The 22,051-nt window shown below is 48.5% G+C and overlaps 1 long non-coding RNA gene across 1 annotated transcript; it reads right to left on the reverse strand.

Annotated features, from left to right (window-relative positions):
- Window positions 1-18,265: 18,265 nt before the first annotated feature.
- LOC148129722 (uncharacterized) lies at window positions 18,266-22,051 on the reverse strand. The gene is made up of 2 exons (XR_015750830.1): window positions 21,537-22,051; window positions 18,266-20,986 (listed from the first exon to the last, which is right to left on the reverse strand). It is a non-coding gene; the product is annotated as an uncharacterized LOC148129722 (long non-coding RNA).

A 22,051-nucleotide genomic window follows, 5' to 3' on the forward strand; every position in this document is an offset into this window, starting at 1 on the left:
ATAAGTATTACTGGATAGCAAACCCAGATCACATTGGTGGGGGACTTGGCACCCACCTTCCTAAAAGATCCTTCCAGCCAAAGCTACACAATAAAACAATGAAGAATGACCCTCACAAATATAAACAATGCTTCTAAATACAGGCTAAAGGCCACAATCCAAGTTAAACAGAATGCCAGGAAGATCCTGGCAGTTGGATCATTTTCATATTTTGCTTCCCCCCCCCCCAGCTGGAATAACTCTTCACGTGTAGTGAACTTAAAATCCCCTAGTTAGAAAGTGTCAAGAGTAAATATTTTCATGTGAATTTCGATCTAGCCCCCCTACTATGAATGCAGTTTGGCTGCACATTCCCTCTACCCTTTAGAATAAAGATCAGTTTATTTGACCTGAAGGAGCCACATCTTGTCTCAGCACAGAACTGGTGGAGGGCAAAGGGTAAAATCTATAAATTTACTTCATTTGAGACCCACCTTTCTCAGCCATGAAGGAGCAACACCCTGTTTTCCCCCCCACACCAGTTGGATGATTGTGTTGCTGTAAAAACAACTGCGGAACTGGTGCTTACAGGCTAATTGGACACAACGGGGTTCTGGCTGGAAGACTGCCTGGGCAAGGAGCCAGGAACTCGGGCTGTGATGGGATCATCTGGAATCCATTGGCATCCTCTTGTTTTAGAAGAGTTGGTTTCAGGAGGTTCAGATCTACAGTTTTCTCCCAGTTTCTTAAGCTTCCACATGTCTGGCTTGTGGATAAAAGGACTAAATGCACTCACAATAGCAACAGCCCTTAGCAATAGCACTTAGACTTATATATCACTTCATAGTGCTTTACAGCCTTCTTTAAGCGGTTTGCAGAGTCAGCCTCTTGCCCCCAACAATCTGGGGGTCCTCATTTTTACCCACCTCAGAAGGTTGGAAGGCTGAGTCAACCCTGATCTGCTCGGGATCAAACTGCTATCAGTGGGCAAAGTCAGCCTCCAGTACTTGACTCTAGACACATTTTACCGGCTGTGCCACCACAACAATGTCGCCTAGTTGGGCAGTCGTGAAACATCTGCAAGGAAACCACCCAGCTCAGAGAACACCAAGAACTTCACAGTTCAACCCGGAGGTGCTGAGATTCTCTTCTCTTGGAAAGAGAAACTTCATCGTGATCAAGAACAGGAAGGACCATCCTATAAAGTTCTACGTTTCACTGTGCAGAAAGAAAGACACAAAAGGTTTGGCTTGCCTTCTGGTCTCGAGCTGTATTGGCCGGTGTTCTTAAATGCTGAAGATGGCAAACGTACAGTATATCCTGCTGAAACTTACACAGAAGTAAAGCACTGTCTACGTTAGAGACATACAATATTTTCTCATTCAAAACTTGTCCAACAAAATGGCAATCCAGAGCTCAAATCCTGCTTGCTCAGGACCAATCATCATCTGTGGGGCCTTTGCCCATGACTGGCCCACTAGGGTACAAAAATCCTAATTTGTTCAATGGCCACGATCTACCTGGGTTCTTAGATTCTCATCCCTGCTGGCTTGTGAAGACTGCCCGGACAAGACAGTTATTTGGGTCCATTCTGTAACCTTGGGTTCACTGATGGGGTGTTCCCGCTACCTTGAAAAAAACAGTGGCACGGCCCTCTCCACAAGAGGCTGGATCCAACTATACCACACAATTTTCACCCAGTCTCCAATCTTCCATTTTTAGGGAAGACTATTGAGAAGGAGGTGGAGTTAAAACCCCACAGAAGGTCCTGGGGAAGATTATGATCTGGATCCTTTTAGTCAAAGCTCAGACACACTATGGAGTTGGTGTTGCTCATATTAGTGGATGACCTCTGGTGGAGTTAGATGGAGCAAGGATGGAGATACAACCAATTTGGAACTTTTTGTTCCTAAAGTGGTTTCCAATACCACTGACCAGAGTCACCTTCTGGCCCACTGGGGGAATGAGAGGATGCTGCTGCAGTGGTGGTTCTCCTTTCTCTGTGGTTGGGTCCAGTATGTGTTCTCTCATGGGAGCAATCACACTCAAGGCCTCTGGTGTGTGAGAAACTGCAGGGCTCTACGCTCGGTCCCTTCCGGCTTATTCATGAGGCGGAGGGATCAGCAATATGCAGATGGCACTCAGTTATGCCTCTGGACCCCAGACTGGACCAAGCAATGAGGTCAAAGTTTTGTCCAAGTATCTGGAGGCAGTGCAGGTTGGGTGGAAAGGAGCAAACTCAAACTCAATTCTGCCCAGCATAGTCTTTCTCTTAGGCAGATGGAGATTTCACTTTCCCCTTCAGAAGGGAGGCAAAAGTTGAGGTCTTGGCTGCTGCTTGAGGGGGCGCTGGCGGCCATGGCTAAAAGCCCTCCCACAAATCCATCTTCTCTGCCAACTGCACCCTGCCCAGGATCAACAGGCCCCTCAGGCAATAATACCTTGTGAACCGCTGCTGTGGACTCTGCATGAGGAAAGCACTCAAAATACACTGCTGGCCCAGGAGATGGGGGCCCAGGCGGCCCTGGGACATGGGGATCTCCTCAGCCCAGGGCTTCTGCTCTGTGAACTGCATTGGTAAAGGTTCCCCTCGCGCACTAGTGCCAGCCGTTCCCACCTCTGGGGGATGGTGCTCCTCTCTGCTTCAAAGCCGAAGAGCCAGCGCCGCCCGAAGTCGTCTTCGATATACTGTAGATAGTCCTTAACGTTGACCCATTAGTTCAATGTTAGTTTGAAATTAAGATGGTGCTGAATGAAGGGGCTTATGACCCTGCCCAACGTTACAGTCACTGCGGCATCCCCACGGTCACCTGAACCCAAATTCAGGCATTTGGCAATCCTATGAGCAATTGAAGATTGTAGGAATATGCGGCGGGCCCTCCACTTACCTTCCTCCCCATCCCACTCTGTTGGGTCCCTGCAGGTCTTGGGGCTGGTTCCCACCCTGCTTGATCAGGAGTGCCCAGTAAGGTCAGGCAGAGTGGGTGCCCTCTGGGACCCTTCAATCAAACGGTCTCTTCGCTTGGGACCCAGGAAGCAGCCGACTCTGCCACAGTGCCTGCCGATACATGGCCGTGTTCCAAAGAGCTCTGAAAACCCCCCAGACCTTGGTTAGGAACTTAGGATGTGTTTGGTTGTCTTTTGACTATTCTATTTCTTCTGGCTTTTTAATTTTGTGTAGCTGCTTGCACTCCCATAAAAAAAGAATATGTGCGTCTCAAGGCTGAACTGTGGAGCCCTTGATGCTCTCTGAGCTGCTTGCTTGCAGATGTTTCATTAGAGGACTAGGTAGCGCCCTCAGTGCAAGGGAGTGGAGGGGTGGTGGTGCTTCCTGTTTACATGCAGCCAATGGCCCTCCCTGTGTCCGTGGGGTTTTCTCCTTGGTTGTTCCTTGATTTGGTGCTCTGCTTATTTAGGTGTTGGCTGCTGAAGAGGAGATATTCTGATATATCTTTTTCTTTCTTTCTGAGCTTCTTTACTGTCTCTTTTAAATGGTTTGCAAATTTAGTTTATCTCTATTTTATACACAATTATGCACCATTTTATACACTATCTGTATAAAACAAAATAAGAGTATTTATATCTCTAAAATGCACTTTATTTTGCAGACTTTTATCATACACCATTCACAAGAGACAATAAAAGAAGGAACTTGGGTTAGTTATAAATAATGTTGGAGAAACACATCTCGCCTTGGAATGCCGCCAATAGTCAATGTGAAAACAGTTTTCAGAGGCTGCTGTCTTAGGACTCCTTTGGGAGTTGGCTTAAAGATCTTGGTTCTGCCTTTTTGGGAGGACCATATATGGTACAAAAATGTGAAACCACAACCAAAGGAGGAGTCTTAAGTTTCTATTATAGACCTAACTTCTTATTAGCCATGAGAAACAAACTCCTAAAATTGTATTACTTGCACACCAGCTCCTTTCTGTAGACATAATTAATTTTTAAAATAGAATGTATTTTTTGCTTGCTAAATCTAGAATATCCTGCAAGGAATTTCTTTTAAACTTTACTAACTCTTATTCTGTATTTCTGGACTCATGAGCAAGCCTGGAAACTGAGTTCCAGTTCTCCACACCTTTCTGTCCTCATCCTTCCTTCATGTCCTTTCTGTTCTTTGAACTTCCCACCTCTTTCATTCTGGGGATCTCCTGCACTTTTGAAAACTATTTTAGAATATAGAACAAAGAATAATAAAATTGGAAGGGATCTTGGAGGTCTTCTAGTCCACCCTCCTGACTATGGCTGGAGACCCTGTACAATTTTGGACAAATGGCTGTCCAATCTCTTCTTTCAGTGATGGAGCATCCACAATTTCTGAAGGCCGTTTTCTCACTGCCACGAAATTTATCCCTGGTCCTAGATTGGATCTCTTTTTTTAATTATCCTTCACCTGTTACTTCTTGTCCTGCCTTCAGCTGCTTTAGAGAATAGGTTGACCCTCCCTTCTTTGTGACAGTCCCTCAAATACTGAAAGACTGCCCTCGTATCTAGTCTAGTCCTTCTCTTTGTTAAACCAGACATACCTAGTTCCCCTCAACCATTATATGGTTTAGCTTCCAGACCCCTTATCATCATTGTTGCTCTTCTCGGCACCCTTTCTAAGGTCTCAACATATTTTTTGTGTCATGGCAGTGACCAGAATTGGATGCAATATTCCAAGTGTAGTCTCACCAATGCAGTATAAAGTGGTACTATCATTTCATGTAATCTTGAAACTATGCCTCTTTGATGCAACTGGGACTGCTTTCATTTTTTTAGGCAGTTGTTGCACACTGCTAGCTCATATTTAAGTGATTGTCCACATCTAGATCACTCTCACTGTTGCTACTGTTGTGCCAGATACCATCTATTCTGTGCCTGGGCATTTGGTTTTTCTTGGCTAATAGTGTGAAATCTTACGTCTCTTACCATTAAATTGCATTTTGTTGGATAGGGCCTGGTATTCAAGTCTGTCAAGATCATTCTGGATCTTGAGCCTATCTTCTAAAGCAGGGGTCGCCAACCTTTTGGACCTCAGGGACCACCAAACTCATACTTTTAAATCCCACGGACCAGAGACCCTGGGGAAATCCCCAAAAAAGTCTGCAGGAAAATTCCCCACCCCGTTTTCCTACCAATCGATCATTCTTTATTTGGGATCGCAGGATACTGTCTCCAGCTCCATTCTCAGGGGGGGAGAGAGAGACTTTTGGCTTCATGCAAGGGAAGCAGCAGAAGTCTTTCTTTCTCTCCCCCAAACTCTGCCAGAAATGAGTCTTTGTGAGACTTGTCATGCCGGCGCAGCCTCTTGGAGCAGGAGGCCTTACAGGGTCTCAAAGACTCATTTCTGGCAGAGTTTGGGGGAGAGAAAGATTTTGGCTGCTTTCCTTGTGTGCAGCCAAAAGCAGAAGAAGGAAGAAGCGGAAAGAAGCAGCCCGGTGGCCAGGCTAGGTGCGTGGGGGGAGTGGGGCAAGTTCCCCCCCGTCCTTTCCCCCCTCCCCTCACTACCTTGTGTTGTTCACAATGCAAGGGACGCAAGCCTTGTGTTCCCACCCAGCCTGGATTAATTGCCTTGGGGGGATGCTTTGGGGGTGACATTTCTCTGCGGGCCACCAAAATTTTCTTGCAGACCACTGGTTGGCGACCACTATTCTAAAGGGTTGGCTATTCCCACCCTCAACCCCCCAAACCTGGTGGTGTCTGCAAAATTGATGAAGTCTCCTCGTTTCCCCTCATCTGGATCGTTTATGATGAAGGGATAGAAGAGAAACCGATTCAATTATCAATTAGCAGACCACACAATGGTGGGGAGAATACCTAACACTTTAGATTAGAGGTCTCCAACGTTGGCAACTTTAACGTGTGGACTTCAACTCCCAGAATTCCTCAACCAGCTGTGTTGGCTGGAGAATTCTGGGGGTTGAAGTCCACACAACTTAAAGTTGCCAAGTTTGGGGACCCCTGCTGTAGATGATAGATTCAAATTCGATTCAGAAGTATCTTTCTCTCCTCTCAGTAAAATTTCTATGGTTGCATGACCTTTTCTATAGTCTTTGCCCATTTTAAAATTTCCCCACCCATTTTCCATTCTCTGACAGACATTCTACCAAACTACACATATTACTTTATCGGTGGTAGGTTTTATTTCTGTTAAAAATCTTTAAATGCATTTTAAAATCATTCACTCTTATTTTGCCTGTCAAACACAAGTACCAGAATCTTTGGGTTCATTATGGATGTTTTCACATTCATATTTCCCACTGAATCCTGCTGAAGGAGCCTTTTTATGACAGGTGATTAAGGAAGGCAAAAGAAGGTATGGTCCCACTGCAAAGAGAAGATGGCAGGAAGGAACATTTGATGAGAAGTGGCAACATCTCAACAATGAGAAGTGGCTAATGGTGATGATGCCAAAAAGGATGATTTACACGATCAGGGCATCTTATGCAAGTATTTGGAACATTTGTAATGGAACATTTGATGAGAAGTTGCAACATCTCAGCTAATGGTGATGATGCCAAAAAGGATGATTTACACGATCAGGGCATCTTATGCAAGTATGTGTGAGTCATACCCTTTGCATGATTATGTCCTCACATGTATGTTGTTGTTTCCCCCTTTTCCCCTCCTCCAGATTCCCCTATGGAACCTTCCAAAAAGGAACTGCATTCAGCTGGATCTTGTCATCAAAGGAGCTCTTTGTGCAACCACGGAGTTTCTTATTTCTCTTGCCCCATGACAGTGTTCTTGTTTGGGTCTTCAGTGTTTCATTTATCAGGGTTTCCCGAGCATGTTGAACTGTGTTCCTTCTAGAATTTCCACCCTTGGAATCTTCCTAATCGCTCTCTGAGTTTGTTGAAGTCAGCTCTTTTAAAGTCTAGCCTGTGTCCTTCTCCCCATGCCTGCATTATGGGAAATTCTTGTATGATATGATTACTCTCCCCCAAAATTCATATCACTTCTACCCTCTCCATCGTTTCATCCCTAAGTAAGAATTAAGTCCAGTACAGTTGACCTCTAGTTCCCTCTACCTGCTGTATCAGGAACCTGTTCTATCTTCCATTCCCTGCAGAGTTTATTTCCCATTGAAGTCAGGGTAGTTTCAAATATCCCATTGCTACAGTGATGTGTTTCCTGCTCAGTATAATCTTGACAGTATACATGCGTTGATGCATCTAGAATGCCATGTACTTTTTGTTTGCAGCCGCATCACACTGTTGGCTCATGTTCAGCTTGTAATCTATCAAAACATCCAGATCTTTTTCACATTACTCCTGTCTGCTGAGGTCCTCCCATCCTATCATGTTGCCTTTGATATTTCCCCCCAAATATGGATCTTTTGCATTTGCTTTTGAAGGGATTCCGCAAGGTTGCTTCAAGGTTGTTCCAGACAACCACAGATCTTAGGCTGCCTCGAATCCTTCTGCCTCCTCATGTAATTCCAAAGAGACTCAATGATGTTGAGATCAGGGCTCTGTGGGGACCAAGCCATCATTTCCAGGACTTCTTCTTGTTCTTCTTTACCCTGAAAATAGTTCTTAATGACATTGGCTGTGTGTTTGGGGCCATTGTCCTACTGCAGAGTAAAGTTGGGGTCAATCATATGCTCTCTGATAGTATGGCATGACGGATAAGGATCTGCCTGTATTTCCCATCACTGGGGATACCATTGACCCTGACCAAATTTCCAACTCTATTTGCAGAAATGCACCCCCAAACATGTAAGGAGCCTCCATCGTGCTTCACTGTTGCCTGCAGACACTCATTATTGTACCGCTCTCCATCCCTTCGGCAAACAAACTGCTTCCTGCTACAGTCGAATATTTCAAATTTGGACTCATTAGTCCAGAGTTCCTACTGCCATTTTTCTGCACCGCAGTTCCTATCTTTTCGTGCATAATTGAGTCTCTTAGCCTTGTTTCCAGCTCAGAGGTATGGCTTTTTGGCTGCATGAAGACTACTTCTGGCCAGACTTCCCCTGGCAGTAGAAAGGTGTACTTTCTGCCAAATCTGTGCTGATGGCACTGCTGGACATCTTCCAATGTCAAAGGGAAGTAAGCATGATGTGTCATTCATTTGCTGCATTAAATTTCCTTGGCCAGCCACTGCATCTATGGTCCTCAATGTTGTCCATTTGTGCTTGTTCAAAAGAGCTTTATACTGCACTGAGATCACACTTGAAATACTGCATCCAGTTCTGGTCACCATGATATAAAAAAGATGCTCTAGAAAGTATGCATAGAAGAGCAAGAAAGAAGATGAAGGGTCTGGAGGCTAAACTGTACCATGAATGGATAAGACAGACCTGAGCATTTTATGGCCCCACATACACATATGGTCCTTTGGGTGTCCCTGACCAGCCCACCTGAGGTCAACTGGATATTAGAAAACAAATGTAAGTTAAGTGTATGCCATGCACACAAATACAACCCCATTGCCTTTATTTTGAAGGTGAGTACTATTTTCAAAAAAATGATATAGCGGTACGTTTGTGCGTGCATACCTGTGCCCCTTCACAGTCAAGTGGAGAACAGATGTCCACAGGAAATGCTGAGTTAGCTATTAGCCCTCAAATTTTAAAAAATGAAAGATTTACACAGAATGTAGAGTTTTAACAAAACATGAACTAAGTATTTATTTACTGAAATAAACGATAAAGCCATGTGATTTGTTTGTGGAGTATAGATCTCTGCATTTAAGGATTACAATTTGAATCACCACTGGGTGACTGATGCTTTGTTAGCTAAGCTGCAAAACCAACCAGGACTTTTTATTCAACTTCACACATCCAGGATGGAGCAGAGAAGATCAGTTATGTGATATCCCACAACATTGCAGAAAACAATTTAAGCCTCCTTTGTTTCCCACATCCTCTGCATGATTTCTTACTCCTGCCTTGTATGTAGGTATGTATTTGTACCCTCTATTATTTTTATACATAACTCAAGGTAGAGAACACACCTAATTCTCCTTTATGCTCCCCTTTCCCCCACAGCCACAATCCTGTGAGGTGGGCTTGGCTGAGAGAGACCCTGCTCAAGGTCCCTCAGCTGGCTTTCATGCCTACGACAGGGCCAGGAGTCCGAGTCTATTTTGTCAGCATTCCTCTGGCAGCCCGTCTCCCAAGGTGGGGCTCCTAGGGTGGTTATCACAGAGGGGTCTGTAAATAATGAACCTGGAGGCCCCTCCGGCTGTTGAGGCTCCCCTCACCCCCGTATGCATTGCTAACAGTGTGGACAATGTGGGTAGGCTAACCCCTTTTGGCCAGCACAGCATATCAACCACATCTGATGTTTGCCTCGAGCATCTTTATGCCAGCTTGGATCTCTAATTTAGAGACTCCCCTGCAAGTAAGAATTCCGCCGTCGTCGTTCTCTCGGTGCAGGACTTCACCCCCGCTTTCTCCCTGAGCATCTCCCTTCCGTTTCCCCTTCCAAGCCTCAGGTTTTCTGGTGCTTTTCATTCTTTGTTGCTGGCTTCTTGCAGTCAGCCATGATTTCAAGGTGGGCAGATGCTGCCACCTGCTGCAGGAAGAGGAAACTGAAGTTGGTTGCTTCCATACGGTGGTGGTGGTGGTGGTGGTGGTGGTGGTGGTGGTGGTGGTGGTGGTGGTGCAAGGGAGAGGAGGAAGAGGCTCTTTCGGGGAAACTCCTGGGGAGGGGAAGGATCCCTCTTCTGCTTGCTCTGGATAATGGGAAAGATGGCTGAAAGGTGGCCTTGCCAGGGCATGGACTCCCAGAGATGCAGGAGAGGAAAGGGAAAATTCCCTGAGAGTAACAGGTCAGACTCTTGCCTGGAAACAGGGGAAGCTCTGGTTCCAAGGTCCTGCCAGTCTCTCCCGTAAGGGAGACTGCTAAAAGCCTGGGATTAAAAGCTTTTTCACTCCAGGAGGGAAGGAAAAAGAAGCATGCGCACCGATTGTGCAAGGGATGGACTTTTGCTCAGGGACGAAGCAGGAAAACCAATTTGCCTAAAGAAAGAAAAGGAAAGAAAAGGAAAATATGGTAACATTGATCTTTCTCCCCTTCTAGATTTCTGCCTTTCCTAATTGAGATTAATTGAGATTTATGATTAATGATTAACTGAGATTAAGAATGAACAGGGTGCGTAAATGTAAGAGTTCTGTTTTCCTTTCCTTTTCTCTTTCCCTTCTGTGTGTGTGTGTGTGAGAGAGAGAGAGAGAGAGAGAGTCTTTGTGTGCCTTCCAGGTGAATGTAACTGTTAAATCCCAAAGGTGCTTTTCTTTCAGGAGGCAAAATGGACTTTGTGGGTTTTTTCTTTAAAGACATTTTGCTTCTCCTCCAAGAAACTTCTTCAGCTCTGACAGGACCGTGTCAGAGCTGGAGAATTTATATTCCTTGCAAACAGTCGGTCATTTGCAACCTTTTAGAGCAGGGGTGTTAAATTGGACTTCTCCAAGGGCCGGATCAGCACGGTAGTTCTCCCCTGCGGGCCAGCCTGGAGGAGGTGGGGGCAGTGGAACGGACGCCTCCTGCAGCACCCGGGGTGGCTTCCTGTTGTAGCACTTTGCCAGGGAAAATGGGGTACCCCCCACCCCCCCTTTTCACTAGCAGAGGCGCTGCAGGCTGGTCCTTTGCTATTTCCAGATTTAAGCACCCCGTGGGCTGGATTGACACCTCTGCTTTAGGGGTCCTTGTAGCACTTGGAGGTTTATCTGTTTCAGCCCCCCTGGAATCACTTCTGCCATCACTGAAGTTTCTGGAAACCAAATAAACCGCCTTTCTTGCAGTCATCCTCCATTTTATTTCCGGCGCCTTTCTCCTGGATTGGAACCAGACCAGGTTTTTCTTCCCACAATGGGAAAAGGGTTTCCCCACCGGAGCTGCTCTGGTAGCCAGGCAATTGTTCTTTGGCTGTATTCAAAGGGAGGCAGACGAAAGCGGGAGGAAGCCACCCAAAGGAGAATCAGAGGACCAGGTTGGCCTTTGCTACGCGGCCTTGGCTGCTGGCAAGCGAGGCCCACAGCTTTCCCTCTGCCTAGAAAGGGCGGCCTAGCCGTGGCCTGGGGTGCAGGGTGGGGGCCATGCAGGGCAGGGCCAAGGGCACCACACTGGACTAAGACCAGCCTGAAGGGGTTGGAAAACAAGTACGCGCAGGGTGGGCCTTTTTTTAGCAAGGGGCTCTCTGCCCTAAGGACTGGCTGGGTGGGCGTGGCTAAGTGGTCATGTGACTGGGTGGGTGTGGCCAACTCGACATCACTTTTTTGCCCTAATAACCTAAAAAAAGATATATACCAAAAGGTTGTTTATTATTTCATGCATTTAATACTTAAATAAAAGACTGGATGAAACCAGGCTTAATAGCAGTGACTCTGAAAGGGATCTTGGAGTCTTAGTGGAGTTTCTGGTGAGTTACATGATTCTTATTATTTGGGAATTAATCCCCTCAGATCCTTGTGGCTATGTTATCTGATTTTCTCAATGGCGCTCCCTCGCAAGCACTGAGTGGATTGTTTATCTAGCTTGCAACACTTTTACGAGGTGTGAAATGCTCTTGGCTGAACGCCCAGAAGTTCAATTAAGCCTATTCAGAGCTTTCCCTTGCTGCTTGTCTTTCTGGGGTTATGGGGGCTCTCTGAGCCCCACAGAGTCTTAGCTAGGGGCTCTCCTGAGCCCCTACAAGCCCCTAGCAGTCCACCCCTGAGTACAAGTGAGCAGGAACTTGGCTTCATGTGATGCAAACACAATAAATTTTGCTGTATTGACAAACATGGTTACAAGAGTTAGCACAATCTGAAACCCCAGGCCCTGGGTCCTTAGGAAAGTTAATAAATAAACAAATAAATAAATAAATAACCCTGGTAGCACAGCAGTTAGAATGCAGTATTGCAGGCTAACTGTGCCCACAGCCAGGAGTTCGATCCTGACCGGCTCCAGGTTGACTCAGCCTTCCATCTTTCTGAGATCAGTAAAATGAGGACCCAGATGGTTGGGGTCAAGAGGCTGACTCTGTAAATGACTCGGAGAGTGTTGGAAAGCACTGGGAAGCAGTATATAAGCCTAAAAGCTATTCTTGATGCTAATAAATGCTGAGGCAGGCTGGACTCCCTGTGTTAGCTGCTTCATCCATCCATTTATTTATTCAGCAAGTCCCCTTGTGGCATCGGCTGGCCTCCACAATTTTGGGGGATTTATAAATTTGCAAAGAGATGTAAAGCAGGACAGCAGGTGGCCCTTCAAGGGATACATGCAAATAAGAAAGGGAAGGAGGACAGCTGAGGAAAATCTCATCGAAACGCCAATTATAGACGGCATCCTACAATCTGGACTGCATGACACTGCTGTGCCTCTCACGCTGCTGCTGCTGCTGCTGCTGCTGGGTGACCCTTCACCAAGAAACGGCCCACCAATGCAGCAGAAGCACCAAATGGAATTTCCACAGCCTTGTGGAGCTTCCAGAGTTTAAAGCAGTATATCTCAAATATCAACTCTTTGGGGAAAGAGTGGAATGCAGCAATTGCCCTCCTCTCCAGCTTGAAAGCTGGATTAAATGGGCCATTGCCTGTTCCAGCTTCAGGATTTCCCCAATTGTTCCCACACACTCGTCGTCCTGAGCCAAGATGGGGTTGCAAAAAATGGCCAGCCCGTCTTTTATGGGAGAGTCTGCAGGGACAGGGACATGTTTAGCAAGAAGGAAACTGTGCAGAGGGAGGAGGCTGGTTTCTTAGAATGCCAGCAATCTCAGAAGATGGTCAGTCGCATAGGCCGATCCAGCAGAGGGAGGGGGATGAGACTGAGAGACCAACAAGGCAGCCCACCAGGAAGGCCGATGCAGGAATCTTGGCTGGTAGAAGAGAGTATTTGCAACTCAGGGATAACCGTCCTTGGTGCTCTCTGAGTTTGGTGATCTTCCTGCAGACATTTCACTACCCAGCCAATGCATTGATGACGTTACCTAGTTGGGCCAGGTAATATCTGCAAGAAAACCACTATGCTCAGAGAGCACCAAGAACCCCACAAGCTCGCTTGAACTGTGTGTAAACTCCAGAATTGGATTTCCGCTCAAAAGATACTCTAAAGCCTTTTTCCATCTTGTTCCATCCAGCCTGGGGTTTGCGCTGCCTTCTGAAAGTGGCATCTCCCCTTCAGGAAGCTAAAAGCACCCCAACGTCAATACCAACGCTGGCAGCTCCAATCCAAGGCCAAGTTTTGTGCCACTTTTGTTTACCTAAGCCCATCTCCTGCATCACTTCCTGGACAATAATAGACATCCCTATTATCGTTAGTATTTTTCTCTGTTATTGTTCTCTCCTTTTTAAAGTGTCTGCTGCCCAGAGCCTTTTGGCGCTGAAGGCCCTCTAAATTTAGAGATAGAAATATAGATATAGATATATATAGAGAGAGAGCTATATGGGGAGGTATAGAGAGAGTCCTTCTCTATCCACCTTGTTAAGCAAAAGGAGGAACTGTTGGTGCCCTTGGTAAGCTTGGAAACTGCTCCGTCCCATCCCTTATCTTCCTCTCCTCTTTTATGACCAGCAACTGCAGTGCGCACACTCGGTGCTGATCCTTATATGAAGCTGTGACAACTCTGCTTTTTGTCCTTTTGCAGGAAAGTCCCTTTGCCTCTGCTCTGCTTCTGCTCTTTGGACTCCCCTCCACACTTCCTGTTCCATTTTGTCCCTGGCTCCTGCTCTGGATCGTAAGGTTCTTGGAGATCAACCCACGGCTTAGGTAGGACACCCTATGCCAGTGGCCCCCAACCTTTTTTGTGCCACGGCCCGGTACCGGCATCACAAAATGATCCACGGCCCGGTACCGGCATCAGCACGCATGACAAGGCAAGGCAAGCCGAGCAACCGGCCAGCCAGCCATCCCCCGCTTCTCCCGCCACCTTCAACTCCTCCTTTGTACCTTTGTCGATGGGCTTCGCTTCGGGACGGTCGCTCGGCTCGCCTTGCCTTGGGTGCTGAAAGAATCCTCGCGCCTTAGTTTCGTTCGAAGCCCCCCCCCCCTTCGATGAAACTAAGGCGCGAGGATTCCTTCAGGACCCAAACGCCGCTTTCCAACCGGAAAAGCTCACCCAGAAGCACTTTCTCATCAAACAAGATGGCGGCGCCCAGCAAACCGGCGGCCCGGTAGGAAATGTTCCACGGACCGGTACCGGTCCGTGGCCCGGTGGTTGGGGACCCCTGCCCTATGCCATTCTGGACAACCAGCTGTCCAATCTCTTTCTAAAAACTTCCAGTGACGGAGCACCCACAGCTTCTGGAGATAAGCCATTCCACTTATTATCCCAAAGGCAACTGGACTGGTTTGTTTTTTCCTTGAGGAAGAAGTTTTGCTGCTGCTTCTTCCTCAAGGGAGAAACTAGTTGCCTTTTGAAGAAGCAGCTTTGAGGTAACCATGACAGAGATGACTGAGAAACCCCAGACATCATTCCACTGATTAATTCTTCTCACCCTCAGCAAATTCCTCCTTTGTTATCGATCTCTTTGATAAGTTTCTATTAGTTGCTTCTTGTCCTGCCCTTGGGAGCTTTGGAAAATGGCCTGTGACAGCCCCCAGATACTGGAAGACGGCTATCCTGTCCCACCCACTTTTCTCTTTGTTAGACTAGACATACCCAGTTCCCCCAACCATTCATCATGTTTTACTTTTCAGCCCCCTAATCATCTTTGTTGCTTTTCTCTGCACTCTTTCTGTTCAACTATGTGGTAATGAATTAAATGCTGTTTCATAAGCAATGCAGACTGTGTGTCATATTTTTTTTTACTTTTGCAATTCTCCAAAACCATTTTATCTATCAGAAGTTGATCTTTTATACCTCTGCTTTTCCTTTTATTGCCTTTCTGTTCTACTGGAAGAATGTTATTTTCTTCTAAAATATCTGGGAAGTTGTCCACTTTTATGCCTGTGAGAAATAAATGGAATGCCATCGTTATCAGCCGATGTTTCTGGTGGGGACCATTTTGCTGAGACTTTTTGAATCATATAAATTTTGTCAGTTATTAAGCAGTCCCTGATGTAGTCTTTACATAATATGTTATTAAACTGTTAGCCAATCTTGTAAAAGTCAGATATTTGCACCAAAAGCTATGCTTTTTGTTCATTTTGAGATGTTCAGTTTTTAATTCTTTTCAGTCGTTTAACCATTTCTGCTGTTATTGTTCCATACTAGATGTATTTTTGAATTCCAAGCATTTTTATTATTGTCTTTTTGAGTTTTCCATATAGACATTTCCAAAACTGGACTGTTCCTCTATTTGGTTTTCCATTTTCAGAATTTCTATTGCTGTTTATAGTTTGTAGAATCTGCCAATTAAAATAACTGATTTTGCTTATTTGTGCTTCATAGCATTTGATTTACAGAACACAAAATAATAAGAGTTGGAAGGAACTTCCAGCCAATCCACCCCCCCACTCTGCTCAAGTCAGAGACCCTCTGCTATTCCGGATAAACCGCTGTCCAATTTCTTCTTGAAAACCTCCAGTGATGAATATCCACTATTTTTTTGTGTGTTTATTTGTTGCTTTTCAAAGCTCCAATTTTTCTGTTACTGAACCGATACTTTTTATTAGGCTCACCTTGGTCCTCCCATTCAATTTTTGCTCTTTCATGTTCTTTATTTACCTTTGATCTTAATTTCTTTATTTTGACCTCCAGTCTGACCTTCCACTTTGGAATAGAATTCTTTTGTTTTGTTTTTTAATTTCAAAGCTCATTTCTCCTGTTAAGGAGATTGGTATGTTCAAAGGCTGTTATTTCGATCCTTGCAACCTATTAAATGAGTTGATGGATACACCTTGTCTGGCTCTTCCAGTGAGACGTGAACTGAGGCGGGCGAGGAAAGCAGTGTCATGGGGACGCAGAAAGAAAACATTGCTTGTGTTCTTAGATGTGACGGAGGGAGGGAGGGAACGCCTCTGACTTACATTTGAATGGAGGGGCCTGTGAGAGAGACAGGCAGATGTGAAATTCTTGGGCAAAGGCCAGTTAAAGGGGGGGAATCAGCCGTGTGCTGGTGGTCGTCTCCTTTTCCAATGTTCTTTGCCTCCATAGAGGTAAGATGGGAGGGGACATCAGCGATGGGGAGCCCTGGAAAGGCAGACTCCCCCGGGCAGGCTGAGCTTTAGGAAAGGGGCGACGAGGGAGACGCCACAGCCGCCTGCACATCATCCCCAAGTGTTGCGCTCCAGGCGGAGGGAGGCGGGCTGGCAAGGCTTCCTCCAGCGAAGTGCCCTCGGCTGGACGCCTCCGAGCAGCCGCTTCTGTCCGGAGGCTGCGGCTGGGCGCCCCCCCCCCGACTGGCAGAGCTCCTGGGGAGGGGCGCAAGGAAAGAAGCCGCAACCCGCCCTGAAGCGCCTCCCTCTGCTTTGCCAGCTGGGGCATTCTGGGAGTTGAAGTCCGCGCATCTTGCTGAGGTTGAGAACCAACCCCCCCATTGAGGGCTGTTTGTCATCCGGCCTCTTCTGCACCTGCTGGGCTCCGGGGGTCCCTTCGTGGCTCCCTCCAAGCCCTTTCGGGATTCTTCTTCCCGGTCATTCACTCACTCGCACCATATTTGCACAGCTGACCATCTCGCAGAAAAGTGACTGTAGGTGCCACGCAATAAAAACAATCATAATTAAAAACATTTTAATAAAAATATTGGAATATAAGTCTACACACTTGACGGTTCTTGCCACCATTCAACATCTGACCCCAATTTGCAAAGAATGATTGATGAGCACATGTTGCCTAAGATATTTTAGGTAGTTATGTATACATTTAACAGGGTCCTTGGTCCTCTCTTGAGCTGGGTTGTTTTCTTGCAGATGTTTCATTCGTTGCATTCATTCATCTTGCATTCATTCATTATTGCAAAGCAACCGAGCTCAGAGAGGACCAAGGACCCTTCATTTCAACCCGGAGCTACGAATATTCTCCTTTGCTGATACATTTGTCATGACGCCCAGCTCGTACTTTTCTAAAAGTGAGTAAGAAAAATAAGTGAATCGCTATAGTACCCATCACACGATGATATGCTCTACAGCTACCCCACAATGAAGGAAGCTAAAAAGAAAATGACCAGTTCAGTGAAGCAAAACTTGTTCTTGATAAATCCATGACTTCTGATCATTATGGCATTGTTTTACCAAGCGTCTATAAATAGTTGTTTGTGATCTGCTTTAGAGTCTTTCCAAATCTCCGTGTCAGACTTATTGAGCCTCTTTTGGAAGACACAGACATTTGCTCCCTTCTAACCAACTGGCCTAAACTTCCAAAAAGTTTGCTGAAAATTTCCTTGGTGTTTGGACAAAATATTACTTTGGGTAAACTCTCTGTGTCAGACAGATTTCTCACCCGCTGGTCAGTTTTCTGAGACATGTCTCTGTCCATTTGGATTGGTTTTTTTCTGAAGGGTGATTTGCTTTTTGTGCGTTCCTTTTTTTTATTTCCTGTCCAATATGTTGGTAGAAGTATTAATCTGTCTCTTTCAAAATGCAATTGTGAAATTAATCTGTCCTATTCTTTCATGGAGAAGTTAAGAGCTTTTTGCAGGATGTTTTTTTGCCCTGTATCCCTTCACCATTGAGACGCCATCTCCCTGCAGGCTGCGGTAAGGAAAAGCCCTGAAGCCCTGGAGCCTTCCCTCCGTTTGCCAAGCCGTTTGCCGCAGGTCTCATCCAGGCCTCAATGCGCAGAGAACAGAGGCCTAAAGTGTGCAAGATCACGTGAGATCAGCAGCACGAGATCTTGTGGAACTTGAGGCCTCTGTTCTCTGCAAATGCACTGCAGGCCTGAAGCAACAAAGCAGGCAGAGGAACCGAACACGCTAGATCTTCCCAAAGTAAGGGACCCTCCACAGGCCCAGTACCTGTGGAGACCCAGGGGAGGGGAGGGGGGTAGGAAGAACCAATTTTGCAGTGCCTCTGCGGTCCTTCATAAGGGCGAATGCCACGGTGCTGCAACATTTTAACCTTGGGACTGTGTTGTAAGTACTTGGGGGGGGGGGGGCTATGTCGCAAGTTCAAATAGTTGCTAAGTGAACTGTTGTAACTTGAGGATTATCTGTATAAATGTTCCAAGATAATGTTTTGGAAAAGGACATTTATGGGATATAGAAAAGAAACTGGCTGAAGTGTTAAAAATTAAAGGGGAAATACAAATGGCAAACCAAGAAAATGATGCGGAAAGTGTTTTCTTATTGGATCTACAAAAGAGGCTTATTAAACCCTTGATGAAATCAGCGCAATTAGGTAAACAATTTAATCAAACCTTATATCAGTATTTGAATAAACTCAAGATTAAGATTGTTAGACATAAAAGAAAAGAGCAGAGTTAGATTATTTGATCAAGATTACAATAAGACATTTATTTGCAAAGTTCCGGCAGTCTGTTATGGACTTTTTTGCTTGAAAAGTGATGTTTTATGGATTTGGTTATTGTTAAAGGAAGGGATATGGACAAATCTATTTGTAACCTTAGAGAGGGTGAGGAGTTATTAAATTTGTCTAATTGTGTGATGAAGTTTGGGAGTAACTTCTTTATATATTTCTTTCCTCACTATATTCCTATTTTTCTCTTGCACTTTTTATTCTCACTGTTCTTTTTTTTAATATAGTTTGTATTAACTTTTACTATTCTAATCAAAATCTTTCATAAAAATTATACGCAAATAAAGGAATAAAAAATTGCCCAAGGTATCTGAGAGCAGCTCATTCTCAGCTGCGGCAGCCACGCCAGGCAGTCCCTCCACAGGGTGGAGTCAGGGTGCCCAGCTTGCCTCTGCCTCAAGAAGCTTTTGCCGACAGAGCTCCTGGGCAGCACTCGGCCTGGAGCAGCTCAGATCGTGCTCAAGGCCAGGCGGGAATGCAAGCAGGAAACGCCGGCAGCGGCTCCCTCCCTCCCGCCCTCGGAAGTAGCTGCAGCGGAAGGGGACTTACTTGCCCATCAGGGAAGAGGCCATTAGCAAAAGAGGAGGGTGATTTACGGGGCAGCATTTTGACAGCTCCTAAGATGTTTATGTCCTAGAAGGAAACAAGGAAGAGTAAGAAGGATGTGGTGCACTTAGGAAATACATTAAAAAGAGCACTGGAAGAATGAAGCAAAGACCGTAGCAATTGGAGCTAGTAGCTTGGATAGAAGAGGAGGCATCGGAGGCCTACAAATCGCCAAGCCACATCAAGAGGGCCTTTCTCCCACATCACCCAGGGATTGGCTGCAATTGAACGTAGGACTCAAGATCAACCACAGGCCATATGTTATTTTAGAGCATCACAATTCTGGTAGCAGCAGCCAACAGGGGTGACCCCGAAAGGGAACATGCCAGTTTCACAGTGGGCCAGCCCGTCTGTGGCCCCTCCTGAAGCAGCAGCTGTGGGGTGAGAATGAGCAAGGTAGATTCCTGCCTGCCATTGGGAGCCTCCTGATGGCCAGAGAAGGCTGGACTGGATGGCCTCACAGCTCTTGCACACTTGAGCGCAAAGCGAAATCTTTTGAAGGGCAGGCAGTGGCGCTCCTGGGCACTTTTCATGGGTTCCTAAGGGTGTCGGCCTTTTTCCCACTGCTGAAGCACCAAGTGACACTCCAAGGGGGATGTGACCCGAGTCCTTGGCACTGGCCGAGCCAATATTCCGTTTTTAAGGATGAACACTCATCCAATAATGCTGGCTATTGGGGGGGGGTGTCTGCATGCACAGAGCCCCCTTCTCACGTGCTGCTCTGATAAGGGGGCCATTTCTGGTGGGCTGGGGGCACACTTGCAGAAGAATGGGGGGAAATCTCATCGAAGTTGGGACCCTGAAAACCTACCAATGGTTAAGAGGGGTGTCCCGAGGCTGCAGCTGTGGCTTTTCTCTGTGCGACATTCATGACACCTCCTGTTTTTCTCCTGCAAAAGGCTATTTCCAGGCTCCCAGACCTTCTGGACTATGATTGCCAGGTTCACAAATCAGCCAGTAAACCCAGAATGCTGGTTTGGCAGAATGACGGGGTTCTGATATTCCCAGCGTGTGGCTTGTGTGGAAAGGAGAGCTGTTTCAGGGGGGCAGCGGACAGGGGGGCACCTTGAGGAGACCTGACTAACAGCAGTGCAGGGGTGCTGATGGTGGCAGTTTCCAGGCCAAGGGTGGGAAGGTCTGGGTTGTGTGGTTGGCGAGGAGGCCTCGGGAACAGCCTGGGAGCTGTTGATGAGGGACTGGACTCCTTTTAAATCTTTAGGGCTGCATTTTTGTGGTTCAGAACGGGGATGAGCCCAAAATGACGTGTGGAAGAACTCTGGCAGCCGGCAGCAGGTCTTGAGAGCCGAAAGCCGTTCTTGGTAAGGGCGGACATCTTCTTTGCTACACACATGGATTTAATGAGCCACAACTGATGGGTCGGATCCCTAGAGCGCATTGTGCCATAAACCACGAGGGCTGGGGGCATGTGGCATACCCACCCACAGGCCAGGGAGAGCATTGGGGCTTAGCACGATGCATTAACGCCTCCAGGACAAGCAGGGACGATCCCTATCAAATCTCAAGAGCCCATCAAGCGGTGCAAATGGGCCCATCCTCTGGGCCCACAAGGAAGGTCAAGAGGCTGATTGGGCAGCACCTGCTCGGCCTTTTTAACCTCCCTCGGCTGCTTCTTTCGGGGCCTGTGAGGAAAGGGGGCAGTGGGGCCGGGCCCCTCTTGGTGCCCCGCAACACCCTGGCCTTGTCAAAGCGGAGGCGGCCAGGAGGCGGGCTGGGCCCCGGACGAGAAGGGGTCTTCCGGGCCAGGCCGGCTCCCTCCTCACCTGGTTCACCGGGAGGCGGCCAGGCTTGGCTCCCCCGGAGCTGCATCCGGCCCGGGGAGAGCGAGGGGGTCTCGGGGTCCCCGCGGAGGCGGACGGGGGAGAAGCAGAGAAAGAAAACTTGGCGCGGCCGGAGCGAGAGGAAGTGCGACAACAAAAGCGAGATAAAAGGGCGGCGGCGGCGGCGGCTCCTCTCCCTCCTCTCTGCGCCTTTCTCTTTCTCTCTCTCCGCGCCGGGTTAGGAGGGGCTGTTTTGCATCCCTTCACGTCAGCCCTGCCTCATTCCCTTCTTCCTTCCTGCGAGGGAGAGAGAGAGAAAAGGGAAGGGAACTGAGGACGCGCCAGCAGCAGCAGCAGCAGCAGCGCCGCCCGAGCTCCGCGCTGCGGCAGCCGCCCCGGAGGCCCCCTCGCCTCGCCCGCGCCGACGGGGGCTGCGGGTTCCGCGGCCGAGCCTCTGCGGGACGCCCAGGGTGAGTTCGCCGGCGCCCCGGCCGGACCCCGACCCTCTCCGCCCCGGCTCGAGGAGCCGCCGGGCCCGGGCACAGAGGGCCGCGCCGCGCCTGACGACCGGCCAGGCCCCAGAGGCCGCCGCCGCCGCCGCCCTCGCCCTGGCCCCGGCGAAGCAGCGATGGCGCCGCGGGGGAGGAGGAGGAGGAGGAGGAAGCCGAGGCGGGCGGGCAGGCGGGAGGCGGAGGGGCGCGCGGGGCTCGGCCCGGCCGCTGAGCACGTGGGGCGCCTGCCCGGCTTTCGGGCCGCTTCCCTCCGCCGCGCAAAGTTCGGCGTGCCAGGCCGGCGGAGGAAGGGGATCCCGGCGGGTGCCGAGGCGGCGGCGGCGGCGGCGGTTTACCTGTTGCGGCTCGGAGCCGCGGCCCTTCCTGCCCGCCTCCCTTCCGGCTCCGCGCGCTGAACCTCCCCTCGAACAGCTGGTCGTGTCGCCCGCGCCCCTCGCTCCCCGCCGGCCCCCAGCGCAGCCCGCCCGCCCGCCCGCCCGGAGAGCCGCTGCGGAAGGCCGAGGGGCGCCGCGCTCCTCTCGCGGCTCCCGGGCGTGGTGGGCCGCGGGCCTTGCGCGCCGCCGCGCTTTAGCGGCGACGAAGGGAGGGGGCGCCCTTGGCAGGACCTTCCGCCCGGCCCTGGAAGAGGCAGCGCCGCCGAGGCTGCCCGGAAGGCGGGGGAACCGGAGCCGCGCCGTCCCCTCCCCCCCGGTCGGAGCGGGCTGGCGGGGAGTGACTCTCCGCCCACGTTGCTCCCCCCGAGGGGAACCCAGGCCCGGGGCCGACGCCCGGGTGCCCTTGGCGGGGACCAGAGGTCGAAGCGGTCGTGGAAGGAGCGCCGCTTTCCCCAGGCTTCTCCCGGAGGGCCGAG

Source organism: Notechis scutatus, chromosome 11 (assembly GCF_049901735.1).
Source record: "Notechis scutatus isolate UNSWTSFEM ecotype Mainland chromosome 11, rNotScu1.2, whole genome shotgun sequence".
In the NCBI taxonomy this organism is placed as follows: domain Eukaryota; kingdom Metazoa; phylum Chordata; class Lepidosauria; order Squamata; family Elapidae; genus Notechis; species Notechis scutatus.